At 40.6% G+C, this 15,708-nt stretch overlaps 1 pseudogene; it reads right to left on the bottom strand.

Annotated features, from left to right (window-relative positions):
* Window positions 1-1,636: 1,636 nt before the first annotated feature.
* On the bottom strand, window positions 1,637-2,600 carry LOC118023359 (annotated as a pseudogene).
* Between the last annotated feature and the right edge of the window lie 13,108 nt (window positions 2,601-15,708).

The raw sequence follows: 15,708 nt of genomic DNA, 5'->3' as shown, positions 1-15,708 counted from the left end.
AATTCAATTCTAACTGCCTGGAGCTAGTGCAGACCCCACAGGTGAGGGACTCAGTCCCCTAAGACTTCCCCCACTTCAGATGCCAATCCCACGTCCTGTGCTGACCAACTGGCCATGAAATCAGGGGTTTGTACACCCCCCTCCCTCAGGTTGGATAATTTGCTGGAATGGCTCACAGAACTCAGGGAAAGTGCTTGACTCTCTATTACTGGTTTCTTATAAAGAATACAGCTCTGGAACAGCCAGAAAGAAGAGATGCATAGGAAGCGGTGTGTGGGAAGGAGCTTGGAGCTTCTATGCCCTCTCCGGGTGCACCACCCTCTCACACATCATTGATGTGTTCGCCAGCCTGGAGCTCTCCAAGCCCCATGGTCCTGGCATCCTTACTCTTTCCTATAGCAGCTGCACCATTTTACATTCGTGCAAGGGTTCCAATTTCTCCACATGTTGTCTGACTTGTTATTTTCTGAGTGTTTTTTTGTTTTGTTTTGCTTTTGTAGTAGCCATTCTGATGGGTGTGAGGTGATTATCTCATTGGAGTTTTGATTGTATTTCCCTAATTTTTAATGATGTTGGACATATAATTATGTGCTTGTTGGCCATTTATATGTCTTTGGAGACGTGGCTTTCTAAATCCTTTGCCAATTTTTGAATTGGGTTGTGTTTTGTTGTTGAGTCATTGGGGGTTCCTATTTAATTTTTTTCTTCTGCAATCACCCTGAATACTTCCTTACATGACCCTTTCTTTTTACCTTTCTGTGGCGACTTCGCCTGCTTCCATGTGTGGCCAGCAGAGGGCGCGCAAGGAGCAGCCCGGAAGCATTTGCAGTTTCTAGACGATCCTTAAAGACCCAGTTTCCCGCGCTGTGGCGGTGGTGGGAGCTCCAATCTGGTTTTCGAACTAAGATTAGTTGAGGAAGCTGGGTGCGGAGAGGTGGTACGAAAGGGATTCATGAGCCTCAAGGAGGCTAAAGAGGAAATGTAGCCTAATGCCCCAGGTCTCCAGATTTCTTTTATTCTTACTAAAAGATGTTGCAAAAGCCATTTTACAATGGATGGGACAAAGAAAATTAATTTAATATCCTTGATATTTTGCTTACTTCTGGCTATTGTACTACAAATAACAGTGACACCATTTGTTAACTTGGACTTTTCCCTGCTGTGTTAATATTTTTCCTGCATATTAAATGCATCTCAAGTACAGGGACACTGGAGTTTCGGACAGCTACATTTGCTTAAAGACTAGAATCTAGTTTAGAGAAGAGTTATATATATTATAGATATATAATATCTATATAACATCTATTTCTATTTATATACAGTATCTGAGCCCTCAGGAAAATGGTGGTTACATATGTCAATTTCAGACTCTTCAGTTACTTTTTTTTTTTTTTTTTAAGATTTTTTATTTATTTGACAGAGAGACACAGCGAGAGAGGGAACACAAGCAGGGGGAGTGGGAGAGGGAGAAGCAGGCTTCCCGCCAAGCAGGGAGCCCGATGCGGGGCTCGATCCCAGGACCCTGACCTGAGCCGAAGGCAGACGCTTAACGACTGAGCCACCCAGGCGCCCCAGTTACTTTTTTTTTGCACAATCATTTGAGTTTAGTTTTCTCCTTTCTTTTCAACTTCATTGTTTTTCAGCTACAAAATAAGCTTAAAACCACAGGTTTGGGTGTACCCTCTGTGAGCGTACATGTGTTTGTCTCAGTTCTGGGGGGACATCTGGTCACAAAGCACTCTGATGCTGGAGACCCTGGACAGGCACCGTCTGCCGGGAGTAGGGGCAGCGCCGGCCACAGACGTTGCCTAGACAGGCTGTGCTAGCGATGGAGGAAGAGCAAGGGGAAGGAGCACATCGCCGGGGAGAAGAGCGCTCACGCTCAGAAGCCGCTCTTCATCGCCCTCCTTGATATTCTCAGTGACTTCTACAACTATTTGGTGAAGGCCATCCATCTCGGCTTCTTCTTGTAAAAGATTCTCTGTGACTGTTAGAGTCTGGAAATTTCAACCACTTTCCTTTGATTTGCCCCACTTCATCCAATAGGCTGTACTTCACCAATTAGGCACTGATTTTCTTGTCCAAACATTTGTGTTTCTTGCAGGGATAATTCATTTTCCCTTTGCCGTCTCCCTGGGTGCCTGATTCAGGTTGTGCTTTGCTCTGAGTCTTGTTTGGATATTGCTCAGTGACAGGTTTTTCTTCAGAGACTTTTGAAGGTTTCTGTGAATTTTCTCAGAAGACATGGATTCTCTTTGTATTTGGTTCTGGTTCCAACTTAGATAATCTTTTCTCATCACCACGTGCTTAACTCCAGTGGCTCTTTGTCCTGAGTGAAGTTTGCATACTGTTTTAAAGTAACAGGCTGTGAAATCTGAAACAGTACTCCTGTTCTTGCTGGAAATGTATCTCTGTGGGCTTGTGTTCTTAGTTGCCTAATGGCTTATGAGCAGATCCTCACCAACGTCTGAGCGTCCCTGGTCTATCTGATCTTCTGTGTATGTCGTCCTTCAACATTCAGGCATGATGTGGCCATAAGCATTCATATAATAACTTCTCAGTTTGCCAGTGCGTAAAATCTTGTGCAGGACAGAGCACATGGATGGTGACCAGTTGGGTGCAGTAAGGGCTAGGACAGAGTAGGTGTGCAAGGCACTGAGACAGAGGCCACAGGCCTTTTTTTCCCCAGCCTACAACCATCCAATCCATCAAATGAAGACAGCACCTTCCTCCAAGGGGTATTGTAAGAATTAAATGAGATAAGGCATGGAGAGTGTTTTGGCATTGCTTGGCCCCCAGTGACCGATAAAAGTTAGTTTCTGTTGTTAATATTATTGTTATCATTCTTGTTTCTAATTATGGTGGGAAGAATTCTAAAGAGAGCATCGCTCTACAGAGAAGGCATATTGGAAGGATGACTAGGAATTTATCAGATGGGGACAAGGGCGGAAAAACCACTTCAACTTTAAAGTCTTGGTTACTTGGCCTTATGAATCATTTTTGTTTTCTGTGAATGAATATGTGTACTTGGGGATACATTTTGGGTGCTGGGGCTTGGCAAGGGTCAGCAACCTAGCTGACCAGTAGCTGCTGCTCTGTGGTAGTTTTCAGGAAACTGAGGCTCTCAGCAGCTCAGAATCTCTGTCTCCTTTCTGTCATCAGACACTGAAACATGTGGACAAAGAAAGCATGCCCCTTAGGATGAAGCCAGAAAATCCCAAGCCCTTCCTGGGGATGCTCAGGTTCAGGACATTCTGTCTGTGTGCCTTCTGACTTTTTCCTCCACTCCTCTCATGATGAGCCTCAGGTCATAATCTCAGGGTCTTAAGATCAAGCTCCGTGTCAGGCTCCATGCTCAGCATGGCGTCTGCTTGAGATTCTCTCTGTCTGTCTGTCTGTCTGTCTCTCCCCCAACTCTCTCTCTCTCAAATAAATAAATAAATAAAAGGATGGATTCAAGACTTTCCTGAATGAATTTTCTATTGTAAATTTGACTTTGAAGCCATGTAAATGTTTTATACATTTATAAAACAAAGTTAAACCACAGAGAATTAAAAAAGATGCAATCTCTAAAAAGAAAATGAAAGTGAAACAAATATATTTACACCTCAGAGGACAAAGTCAATGTGTTAAGAATCAAGATATTCGGTGTCAGAGAAAAATAATCCAAATACAAAATAAAAGATATTAAGTAAAACTCATATAATCCTAACTTTGACTCATGAAGTATATTCACTTAAAAGAGTTCCCCAGTTTTGCCCTAGAAAGGGTTAGAAATAATGACAAACTGGGGTGCCTGGGTGGCTCAGTCATTAAGCATCTGCCTTGGGCTCAGGTCATGATCCCGGGGTCCTGGGATCGAGCCCCACATCAGGCTCCCTTCTCGGCGGGAAGCCTGCTTCTCCCTCTCCCACTCCCTCTGCTTGCGTTCCCTCTCTTGCTGTGTCTCTCTCTGTCAAATAAATAAATAAAATCTTAAAAAAAAAAAATAATGACAAATTTAGTAACAAAGAGTATTCTTGGTGTCCAATCTATAGTCTCTAGATGTGGTTTTCCACTAAAAGGAATCAGGCTTCTCTGAGAAAAGGCACATTCTATGTCTGAAGCAGTTTTTTTCATTCTGGAAAAACACAGACACTAGCAAAGACTGCTGGAGTCTTGTCGATCTTGTCCAAAGAACCCAGGAGTGAACTTGAAGAGGTCCCACTGGCCAAAGTTGGGCCATGTTGAGCACTGATAAGAATAATAACTACAAAGGATTGAAACAAATAAAAAATGTTGAAATCCACGTTTCATAATGATTCTCTCACCAAAAACCCCGCAAAAACAAAAAACAGACAAACCACAAAAAACAACCAACCAGGTCTTTGGTCCACCTTGTAGGATGCCAGGGAACCAACTCATTACTTTAAATCTGGTAAATAAAGAGAAAGAATCAAGCACTTACTTCACCTTTTCTGTATTAACTATATTTCAGTGTTCTGTGCAGTCCTGTAGTTTAGGTGTTTTGTTTGTTTTGTTTTGTTTTTTAGAATAAAGGAAGAAAAATGATAGAATTAGAATATCACCATTTTTGCAACTCATAATTAAAGACTGGATGTAGGCACTGGTCATGAGTGATGCTAGTGTCAGAAAAAGAGACACCAGACATTATGTACCTCCTCTGGAAACACACACAGCACCACCTATGAAGAAGGCTTGCCAGAAAATCAAACCCCGAATCTAATCAAGTCTTTAGGGCAGGAGTTGGCAAACTATGGCCTATAGTCCAAATCTGGCCCACTGACTTTTTGTAAATTAAATTTTATCAGAACACAGTCATTCACATAGTTACAGTTTTTTGTTTTTTTGCTTCTTTGTCTCTGGTATTCAGAAAAAGAAAAGTGCTTTTATCAAGTACTTCTTATAGCCAAAGTATTGATATCTATATCTATATATAAATATATGTATATAGAATATTATAGAGAACATATAAAATATATAATCAATATATAATATATAAAATATATATGTATAATATATATTATATATGCATAATACTGTATATATATTTTTCATTTAAAGGCTTTAGTCCTCATTTTATTTTATTTTTTATTTTATTTTTTAAGATTTTATTTATTTATTTGACAGAGAGAGACACAGCAAGAGAGGGAACAAGCAGGGGGAGTGGGAGAGGGAGAAGCAGGCTTCCCACTGTGCAGAGAGCCCGATGTGGGGCTTGAACCCAGGACCCTGGGATCATGACCTGAGCTGAAGGCAGATGCTTAACGACTGAGCCACCCAGGTGTCCCTATTTTATTTGATTTTTTTAAAGATTTTATTTATTTATTTATTTATTTAGAGAGCTCAAGTGGGGGAGGGTCAGAGGGAGAGGGAGAAAGAATCTCAAGCAGACTCCGCTCTAAGTGTGGAGCCTGAGGCGGGGCTCAATCTCATGACCCCGAGATCATGAACTGACTGAGTCACCCAGGCGCCCCCAGTCCTCATTTTATAGGCGAGCAAGCTAGGTCTCAGAGCAATTCTGTAACTTGCTCAGAGAAGGTTCTCTGCCAATGGGAAGAGTTGGGAAGTTTTAATAAAAGAAGTATCAACTCAGCTGGTTCTTAAAGGTTTGGTGGAATTTTAATTCCAATTCATGATTTTTAGTTACAAAAGTAATAAATTGTGGAAATTTAAAAAGTATAAAACAGCACAAAGATACAATTAAAAAAACAAGCCCTTAAATCCACCATCTCAATATAAAAACATTGTTAACATTTTGGTGACTATCCCTATATTTCTTTTTTGCTAATTGTCACATATAAATGTATAACTGGGACTACACTGTTTAGTCACCTGTATTTCTACAGATGTTATTTCATTTAAACTTCACAGTAGCTCTGCAAAGTAAGGAGTAGTAATCCCATTTTATAAGAGTAACTTGAGGGGCATAAAGTTTAGCTTGTCCAAGTCACATGACAGAGCCAAAATGCACATCTGGAATGTCTTTCTCAGAGTCCATGCCTTCCTCCTCACTGTCTCCCAGACCATGTGCTATGCCATGGAGATGGCAGGGCATGGAAAGGAAAAAATCACTGGGAGGGATTGGTTCTAATGTCGGATTTGGTGACTGCTTCTATCTATCAAGGAAAGAGAGAAATTTCCAGACGACTCTAATTTTTCCAGCCTGGGTAGCTGGGAGAAAGTTGATCTCACAAATGATACTGACTTCAGAATCTGTTTAATAATACATGTAATCTCTACTAGGCAAAAAGTATTTCCTCAATCCAGACTCACCTCTAACTCAGGACTCTACTAACCATGTGATCCAGTGAGGTTTTATAAAATTTGTAATCACCAGTCATTCTGCACTAGGGAGACCCGGCCCTGTCTGAAAATCTTGGGAGAGTCAGCATAGAGGCTGGGGCACCTCATTTGTGCAAGCCAAGGCCTACCCACACTGTGCTAAAAATGGTCCCCTCCCTAAGTGGACTTTATTTCTGCCCTAGCAGAAATGGATGGGAACAACAAATTTTTGCTAAAAGAAAAGAAAAAAATCAAAGCACAAAATATACTTCTCTAGGCAGCATGTTACTGTCTTATATCACTTACATAACAGTGATATTATTTGTTAGAACAGCACAGAGAGTTTTAGGAAAGGCCAGAAATACTAGCCTGGGATTTGGTCCCCCAGAGTTCCACCACCGAATGAAGGGAAAGAAACATGGGTGTGTAGGAATCGGGAATGTCTCTTCTGATTCCAGGCTCTAGACCTAAGCCATACTCTGCCCCATAGACAAGGAAATGTAGCCCTGCAGACAACAATGGGAGAGGGGCTTTGATACTGTTGGGGAGGAAAAAGTTTTCCTTTGCCATTCGAGGTTCTGCTAACTGGACCAAGAATTAAATTAACATGAGACAAATTAACAAGAGAAAATCAAATTTAGTTCTATATGTATGGGGAAATATAGACATGAGAGTCCAAAGACAGTCAGGCAAAATTAGCTATATATGCCATTCTGAACTAAGGAGAAGGGGGTAGGGGTCTGGGACTTCAAAGGGAAGGAAAGCAATTCACAGAAAGATGAAAGAGAGTAAGTGTTTGGCAAACCGATGTTTGCCGGACCACTCGGAAACAATGGGACATAGAGAGAACTTTGATCAAAACAGCCACGCTAGTTTGTGCTCCTTGTCTACCATACCTAGTTCATATCATGATATAGTTATCTATGGTGACAGCTCTCCCCTTTCTTTTAGGCAGAGTGTGGAAGGGGAGGTCAAAGTTTCTGCCTGAGTCTTTTGGACCTTGATTGTTTTCTGCTCAGCATCATCTACCTGCCAAAGTGAACCATCTTGGAGCAGCTGTCCTTGGTCTCTCTCTACAACACAAAGAAGGACGAGTGGGCACATGTTTCCTGGGACCCTTAGGATCCTGGAACTCTTTGGAGGTCTGTCTGACAAAGTGATTTCCTGGTCAAAGAGCTCCACTTCAACTACTGGCTGGACACCTAACATCCAACTCCACCTTCCACATCCCCCAAGCCCAAGAGAACTTGTTTTGTTCCTTTTTTCTCTCAGATTTTCTAGACCTTACCACTTTCAGGAAATTCACCCTCAGGAAGCTAATTTTTACATAATTGTTTGTTTGTTGTGTTTTTTCTTTAGGAAAGCTTGTTCTCCATTTCTGGATGAACTACATCCACAGAAAACCTTAGCTTTGCCATCTTTGACTCTTAAAATTTGGCCACCAAAAAAAAAAAAAAAAAAATTGGCCACAAAGTCAAATTCCCTTCAGGTCTTTCTAGTGTAAAATTTCCTATAATCCTTCTCCCTAACATATACCACAGATCACTCACATGGAAGCTTTGGAGAGAAGTCCAGGCCCTTACAAATATCCTACAGAGATCCTTCTTCAGGCCTGTTTCTTCTTCTAAATTTCTCCAACTTCTGATTCCCCTTTGCTCGCTCCTATATATTTTTATCACACTGTATGCAACTGTTGTGTCCTCTATTATGTATTGGAATAGATAAAACACCTAAACAAACATTTGATAATGGGGTGATTGTGAATGAATCCCATTCAATCTTTTCCTTTTCATTCTCATTTTTGCATTTCCTCATTTCATGGGCTTCCAGTTGAGATCTATACCTGCTCCCTGAGACTTTGCAATCTGCACCTTATCTGTACAGGTATATATCATCTCTTCATCAGAAGTTCTTAAACACAATAAACTTCATGGCACCCAACCCAGTGAAAGCTCATTTTTCCCTTTTTCATTCAGTGGTAAATATTTATTGACTACCTACTATTTCCAGACACTGTTCTCACAAAACAAATAAAGTCTCTATCCAATGGAGCTGACGTTCTAGTGGCAGGAGACCAACAAGAAGCAAATAGATAAAACAGTAAATAATATACTCAGAAGAAAAATGAACCAGAGTCATGGAAAAGAGTGATGGGGAAGGGTGGCTTGGCTTTTTACCAAACCTTAGCAAAAATAGTTACTTGTTGTCTTCATATTTATCAAACATCTAAGCCTTTTACTCTTTTGGCAGCAGATGTAGATGCATTGAGATCGCTGATCAACAATACCTACTTCCGCCAACCACCCCTTCAATGGGAAGAGCAATAATGCTCATCTCATGAGGATTAGACAAGATATATAATCCTCGTAAACTACATAATGCAGCATCTGATACACAGAGCATACTAAATATAGGGTGGCCTGAAAAAAAGGGAAGGAACGGGGAGCTGCTATCAGCAAAGGCCATCTCATTTGCTCTAATTTTAGCTTACTCTCCATATTATTTGTGCTTTCTTTAGGCAGCTCATAGCTTTATGAGCAATTGACCCTTGAACTGAGAAGCTGCTCCCGATAAAGATCTTAGCTGAAAATGATATGATCAACAAATGGCACAGTTTAGAGAGGAATGTAGGCTGAACTTAACAGTGGCTGGTATGTCTCACTTTCCTCCCTGGGGCTCCTCTTCACCCACAGGATCTCGCCAGTCATCTGACATACAGGCAAATCTGGAACTGAGGGAGGTAAGAGTCCATGGCGCAACCTTGATCAATGGGCACAGGGCCAGTGCATAAACACACTTTACTTCTGTACTTAAGGGAGAAGAGGTAGCAGTGCATTCTACAGTTTCTCAGAGCTGTCCCCAGGATGGAGGCTCAGCAGTGACCAGCCCAACGACACATCTGTGTCTTTCCCTCTTTCCCTGTTCAATCTCCTGGTCCCAACCTAAGTCCTGCTCACTGGAATCACTTTCCAATATAATTATCTTCACAAGGCCTTCATATCAAGAAAATCTCAGGCTAAGACAGTCCTGCTATTTATGTGCTGGTCTTTCCTTTCAGATTCTATTTTCAGTATTTATATATATAAATTACATATTTATTCATATATATATGAAATTATCCATAGTCTCTTCTCTTCTTCATGGCTCCTTCAAGTTAGGAAATTTCTTCCTTCCTTCCTTCCTTCCTTCCTTCCTTCCTTCCTTCCTTCCTTCCTCTCTTTCTTCTTCTTTCTTTTTTCTTTCTTCCTCCCTCCCTCCCTCCCTTCCTTCCGCTTCCTTTCTTCGTTCTTCCTTTCTCTCTCTCTCTCTTTCTTTCTTTCTTATTTCGAGTATAGTTGACATACAGTGTTACACTAGTTTCAAGTGTACAACACAGTGATTCAACAACTCTATACTGTATGTTATGATCACAAGTGTAGCTACCATCTATCACCCTACAACACTATTACAGTACCATTGACTATATTTCCTATGTTGTGCCTTTTATCCTTGTGACTTATTCATTCCATAACTGGAAGGCTGTATCGCCTACTCTCCTTCACCCATTTTGCCCATCTCCCCATTCCTTCCCCCCTGGCAAACATCAGTTTGTTGTCTGTATTTATGGGTCTGTTTCTGCTTTTTGTTTGTTTATTTGTTTTTTTTTTTTTTTTTAAATTCCACATATAAATGAAATACAGTATTTGTCTTTCTTTGTCTGACTTATTTCACTTAACATAACCTCTAGGTCCATCATTCTAGTGTGTGTGTGTGTGTATCTCACATCCTCCTTATCCATTCATCTATTGATGGACACAGGTTGCTTCCATATTCTGGCTATTGTAAATAATGCTGCAATAAATATAGGGGTGCATGTATCTTTTTGAATTAGTGTTTTTGTGGGGTTTTTTGAGGTAAATACCCAGTTGTGAAATTATTGGATCATATGGTAATTCAATATTTAATTTTTTGAGGGTCTTTCATATTGTCTTCCACAGAAGCTGCACCAATTTATATTCCCACCAACAGAGCATGAGGGTTCCTTTTTCTCCACATCCTCACCAACACTTGTTAGTTCTTGTCTTTTTGATTTTAGACATTCTGACATTTGTGAGCTCACATTTCATTGTGGCTTTGATTTGCATTTCCCTGATGATTAGTGAGGTTGAGCATCTTTTCATTGTCTGTTGGCCATCTGTATGTCTTCTTTGAAAAAATGTTTATTTGGATCCTCTGCCCATTTTTAAATTGGATTATTTGGGGTTTTTTGGTGTTGATTTGTGTAAGTTCTTTATATATTTTGGATATTAACCTCTTTTGGATGTATCATTTGCAAATATCTTCTCTCATTCAGTAGGCTGCCTTTTTGTTTTGTTGATGGTTTCTTTTACTGTGCAAAGCCTTTTTATTTTGGTGTAATCCAAATAGTTTATTTTTGCTTTTGTTTCCCTGACAGAGGAGACATATCCAGAAAAATGTTGCTAAGGCCACCATCCAAGAGATTACTACCTATGTTTTCTTCTAGGAGTTTTATGGTTTCAGGTCTCACATTTAGGTCTTTAATTCATTTGGAGTGTATTTTTGTATGTGGTGTAAGAAAGGGGTCCAGTTGCATTCTTTTGCATGTAGCTGTTCATTTTACTGACACCATTTGCTGAAGAGGCTGCCTTTCCCCCCCTGTATATTCTTGCCTCCTTTGTCATAGACTAATTGACCATATAAGTGTGGGTTTAGTTCTGGGCTGTCTATTCTCTTCTATTGATCCATGTGTCTATTTTTGTGCCAGTACCATATTATTTTGATTACTACAGCTTTGTAGTATAGTTTGAAATCTGGAATTGTGATACTTTCAGCTTTGTTCTTCTCTTTCAAGATTGCTTTGGCTACTCAGGGTCTTTTGTGGTTCCATACAAATTTTAGTTTTATTTGTTCTAGTTCTGTGAAAAATGCTGTTGGTATTTTGATAGGGATTACATTGAATCTATAGATTGCCTTGGGTAGTGTGGACATTTTAAGTCAATATAGGAAGTTTCAATCATCAGATTATCCCAAAGTTTCTCTACCAAGGACCTCTTAGACTGCTCTTTCAGTATATATTTGGCTCCTGATTGGCCATGCTGATTATAACTGTTTCTGTATATGTAAGCAAAATCCAGAGATCACATCACTTGTTACAGAATTTCTCTTTGATTCACAAAGTTTACATTGCCACCTCTAGAGCTGGTGTATACAAGATCTTAAATTTTTTTGCATTGGAAAACTGTCATTTGGAGGGTTACAATGAACTGTCATTTTGAAGGTTGTATTTTTAGGGTAAAGATTGTCCTTTAATTCTGGAAGCAACATTTTGATGAACCTTGTGGTAATGTTAATGCATCTACCACTCTCTGATTCCCATTTTATTCATATATATATGTATATATGCAAATGTTTCAGACTGAGATGTTAAATATTCTGTTTTGGAATAAAAATTGAATGTAAGTAGCAAATTATGGACCTGCAACATTAATTTCACCCCCAAATGTAGATCTAAGCTGTTTTATAACTAAATGTTTTTATTTGCCTTTGGAAAGGAGCAGAGAGATGACAGCCTAGAGAAGCAACAAGATGGCAAGGCATGACCAGCAGAAGAGGAGTATTGTTCCAGAGCCAGAGAATATAAAATTGCCTGGCTAGATGGGGAGAATTTGGGGAACCGTTTTTTAGGGGTTCCCAAGAATTACTTGAGGGGGAAAACCTAATGAAATACTGGACTCCTTGATGGCAGTAGAATAGAGACTTAGACGACTATTATTTGGGCATTAATAACTTCTGAAGACTGGAGAAGATGGGGACATTTTTTAAAATTTAAATTCAATTAAGCCAACGTATTTTGCTCAGCATAATCCCCTCCAGTTCCACCTGTGTCAATGTAAATGGTAAGATTCATCCTTTCTGATGGCTGAGTAGTATTCCATTGTATATATGGACCACATCTTCTTTATCCATTCCTCTGTCAGTGGGCATCTTGGCTCCTTCCATAGTTTGACTATGTGGACATTGCTGCTATGAACATTGGGGTGCAGGTGCCCCTTCAGATCACTACGTTGTAGAAGATGGGAACATTTTAATCACACATAATTCCTGATACTCTTGCACATCTCTCTCCTCAACCCCTTTCTTACTGTCTTTTAAAAAAGACTTAATTTAGGGGGCGGAGCAAGATGGCGGAGGAGTAGGAGACCTGGATTTCATCTCCTCCTAGGAATTCAGCTGGGTAGGGATCAAAACATTCTGAACACCTACAAACTCAACAGGAGATCGAAGAAAAGAAGAGCAACAACTCTCTCATCAGAAAAGCGACCACTTTCTGGAAGGTAGGATGTGCGGAGAAGTGAATCCTTGGCGATATTCGGGAGGATAGACGGCGGGGGAGGGGCCTCCGTCGGCCGCTTCTGGCAAGTGATAGAACCACGGAGCACAAGATCGGAACTTTTAAAAGTCTGCTCCAACGAGGGACGTCACTCTGGTGGCTAAGCGGGGGGTGGAACCCCCCGGGACAGTGTGGTGTGAGGACCCTCGGGGTCACAGAAAGACCGGGGGTGCCTGAGTGTGGCAGAGCTCCCAGGTATCGGAGCAGGGAAGCCGGCTGCAGAGTCAGAGCCCTGGCGCGGGCTCTCAGCTCGGGGTGGCCATAAACCGTGATCCGCGGCCCAGTCGGGCCCCTGCTCCTCCAGCAGGGACCCAACAAGTGGCAGATCTGGGGAGACTCACCTTCCTCCCCTGGAGGAGCCGCGCGGGACTGCACCGCAGGGATCTGCTGGGTTTGGAGACTCCACCCAGGGTCGGGTGCCAGAGAGAGAAACGCGCGGTCACAGGACGGGTGAGCACGGAGTGTGGCCGGAGACCGGGGAGACGGGAGTGACTGACGGCTTTTCTCTGGGGGTTCACTGAGAAGCGGGGCCCCGAGTTCTCGGATCCTCCAGGGCGGAGATTGGGAGGCCGCCATTTTCACTCTCCGCCTCCAAAGCTGTACGGAAAGCTCGCAGGGAACAAAAGCCCCGGAGAGCAAACCCGAGCAGATGACTTAGCCGGGAGGGGGCAAGGGCGGGGCAATTCCGCCTCTGGCAGAGACATTTGGAAACCGCAGCAACAGGCCCCTCCCCAGAAGATCAGAGAGAACAGCCAGACAAGACCAAGTTTACCGATCAATGAGAACGGCAGAACTCCAGCGCTAGGGGAATACTGCACATAGAATTCATGGCTTTTTTACCATGATTCTTTAGTCTTTCAAAATTAATTTTTTTTAACGATCTTTTTTCTTTTTTTTCTTTTTGAATTTTTCTTTTTCCCTTTTTCAACCAACATCTTATCAATCCCTTTTTTTAAAAAAAAACATTTTTTTTTTTCATTTTTAGAGTCATATTCTATCCCTTCATAGTAGTTACCCGTATTTTTGGCTTATATATATAAGTTGTTCTCTCTTTAAAATTTTGAGATAGTTTCTTCTAACAGATTAAAATATACCCTAAATCTCTAGTATATGGTGTTTTCTATTCCCCTGCCTGATCACATGCTCTCCCTTTTTTTCCTTCTTTTTCTTTTTTCTTTTTTTAAATCCTCTTCTTTCTTTTTTCAAACAACTTCTTATCAATTCCTTTTATAAAATTTTTTATAATTTCCATCTTTACAGTCATATTCCATCCCTTCATCATATCAACCCTTATTTTTGTACATATATAAGTTTTTCTTTCTTTAAAATTTTGGGAGGCACTTTCTTCTAAAAGACCAAAATACACCCCAAATCTAGTGTGTGGCACTGATCTATGTACCAGCCTGATCATATTTGATCACATTCTGGTTTTTTTGTTGTTTTGTTTTGTTTGTTTTTGTTTTTATCATTATCTTTTTCTTTTTTTTCTTTTTCTTTTTTCTCTCTTTCCCTTTCTTTTCCCACTACTTCAGGTCTTTTCTGATTTGTTTAGAGTATATTTTCTGGGGATGTTGTTACTCTGCTAGCATTTTGTTCTCTCATTAATCTATTCTCCTCTGCACAAAATGACAAGACAGAAAAAATCACCTCAACAAAAAGAACAAGAGGTAGTACCGACTGCCAAGGACCTACTCAATACGGACATTAGTACGATGTCAGATCTAGAGTTCAGAATCATCACTTTAAAGATACTAGCTGGGCTTGAAAAAAAATATGGAAGTTATTAGAGAAACCCTTTCTGGAGAAGTAAAAGAACTAAAATCCAACCAAGTAGTAATCAAAAAGGCTATTAATGAGGTGCAATAAAAAATGGGGGCGCTAACTGCTAGAATAAATGAGGCAGAAGAGAGAATCAGTAATATAGAAGATGAAATGATGGAAAATAAAGAAGCTGAGAAAAAGAGAGATAAACAACTACTGGATCACGAGGGCAGAATTCGAGAGATAAGCGATACCGTAAGACAAAACAACATTAGAATAATTGGGATCCCAGAAGAAGAAAGAGAGAGAGGGCCAGAAGGTATAATGGAGCAAATTATAGCAGAGAACTTCCCTAATTTGGGGGAGGAAACAGGCATCAAAATCCAGGAAGCACAGAGAACCCCTCTCAAAATCAATAAAAATAGGTCAACACCCCGACATCTAATAGTAAAACTTACGAGTCTCATAGAGAAAGAGAAAATCCTGAAAGCAGCTTGGGAGAAGAGATATGTAACCTATAAGGGTAGAAACATTAGATTGGCAACAGACCTATCCACAGAGACCTGGCAGGCCAGAAAGGACTGGCAGGATATATTCAGAGCACTAAATGAGAAAAATATACAGCCAAGACTACTATATCCAGCTAGGCTGTCACTGAAAATTGAAGGAGAGATAAAAAGCTTCCAGGACAAACAAAAACTAAAGGAATTTGCAAACACAAAACTAGCCCTACAGGAAATCTTGAAAGGGGTCCTCTAGGCAAAGAGAGACCCTAAAAGCAACATAGACCAGAAAGGAACACAGACAATATACAGTAACAGTCACCTTACAGGCAATACAATGGCACTAAATTCCTATCTTTCAATAGTTACCCTGAATGTAAATGGGCTAAATGCCCCAATCAAAAGACACAGGCTATCAGACTGGATTAAAAAACAAGACCCATCGATATGCTGTCTGCAAGAGACATTTTAGAACCAAAGACACCCCCAGATTGAAAGTGAGGGGGTGGAAAACCATTTACCATGCTAATGGACACCAAAAGAAAGCTGGGGTGGCAATCCTTGTATCAGACAAATTAGATTTTAAACCAAAGACTGTAATAAGAGATGAGGAAGGACACTATATCATACTTAAAGGATCTATCCAACAAGAAGATCTAACAATTGTAAATATCTATGCCCCTAACATGGGAGCAGCCAATTATATAAGGCAATTAATAACAAAAGCAAAGAAACACATCGACAACAATACAATAATAGTGGGGGACT

Source organism: Mirounga leonina, unplaced genomic scaffold, assembly GCF_011800145.1.
Source record: "Mirounga leonina isolate KUSES-001 unplaced genomic scaffold, KU_Mleo_1.0 Mir_179, whole genome shotgun sequence".
In the NCBI taxonomy this organism is placed as follows: domain Eukaryota; kingdom Metazoa; phylum Chordata; class Mammalia; order Carnivora; family Phocidae; genus Mirounga; species Mirounga leonina.
This window is presented reverse-complemented; position numbering and strand designations above follow the sequence as displayed.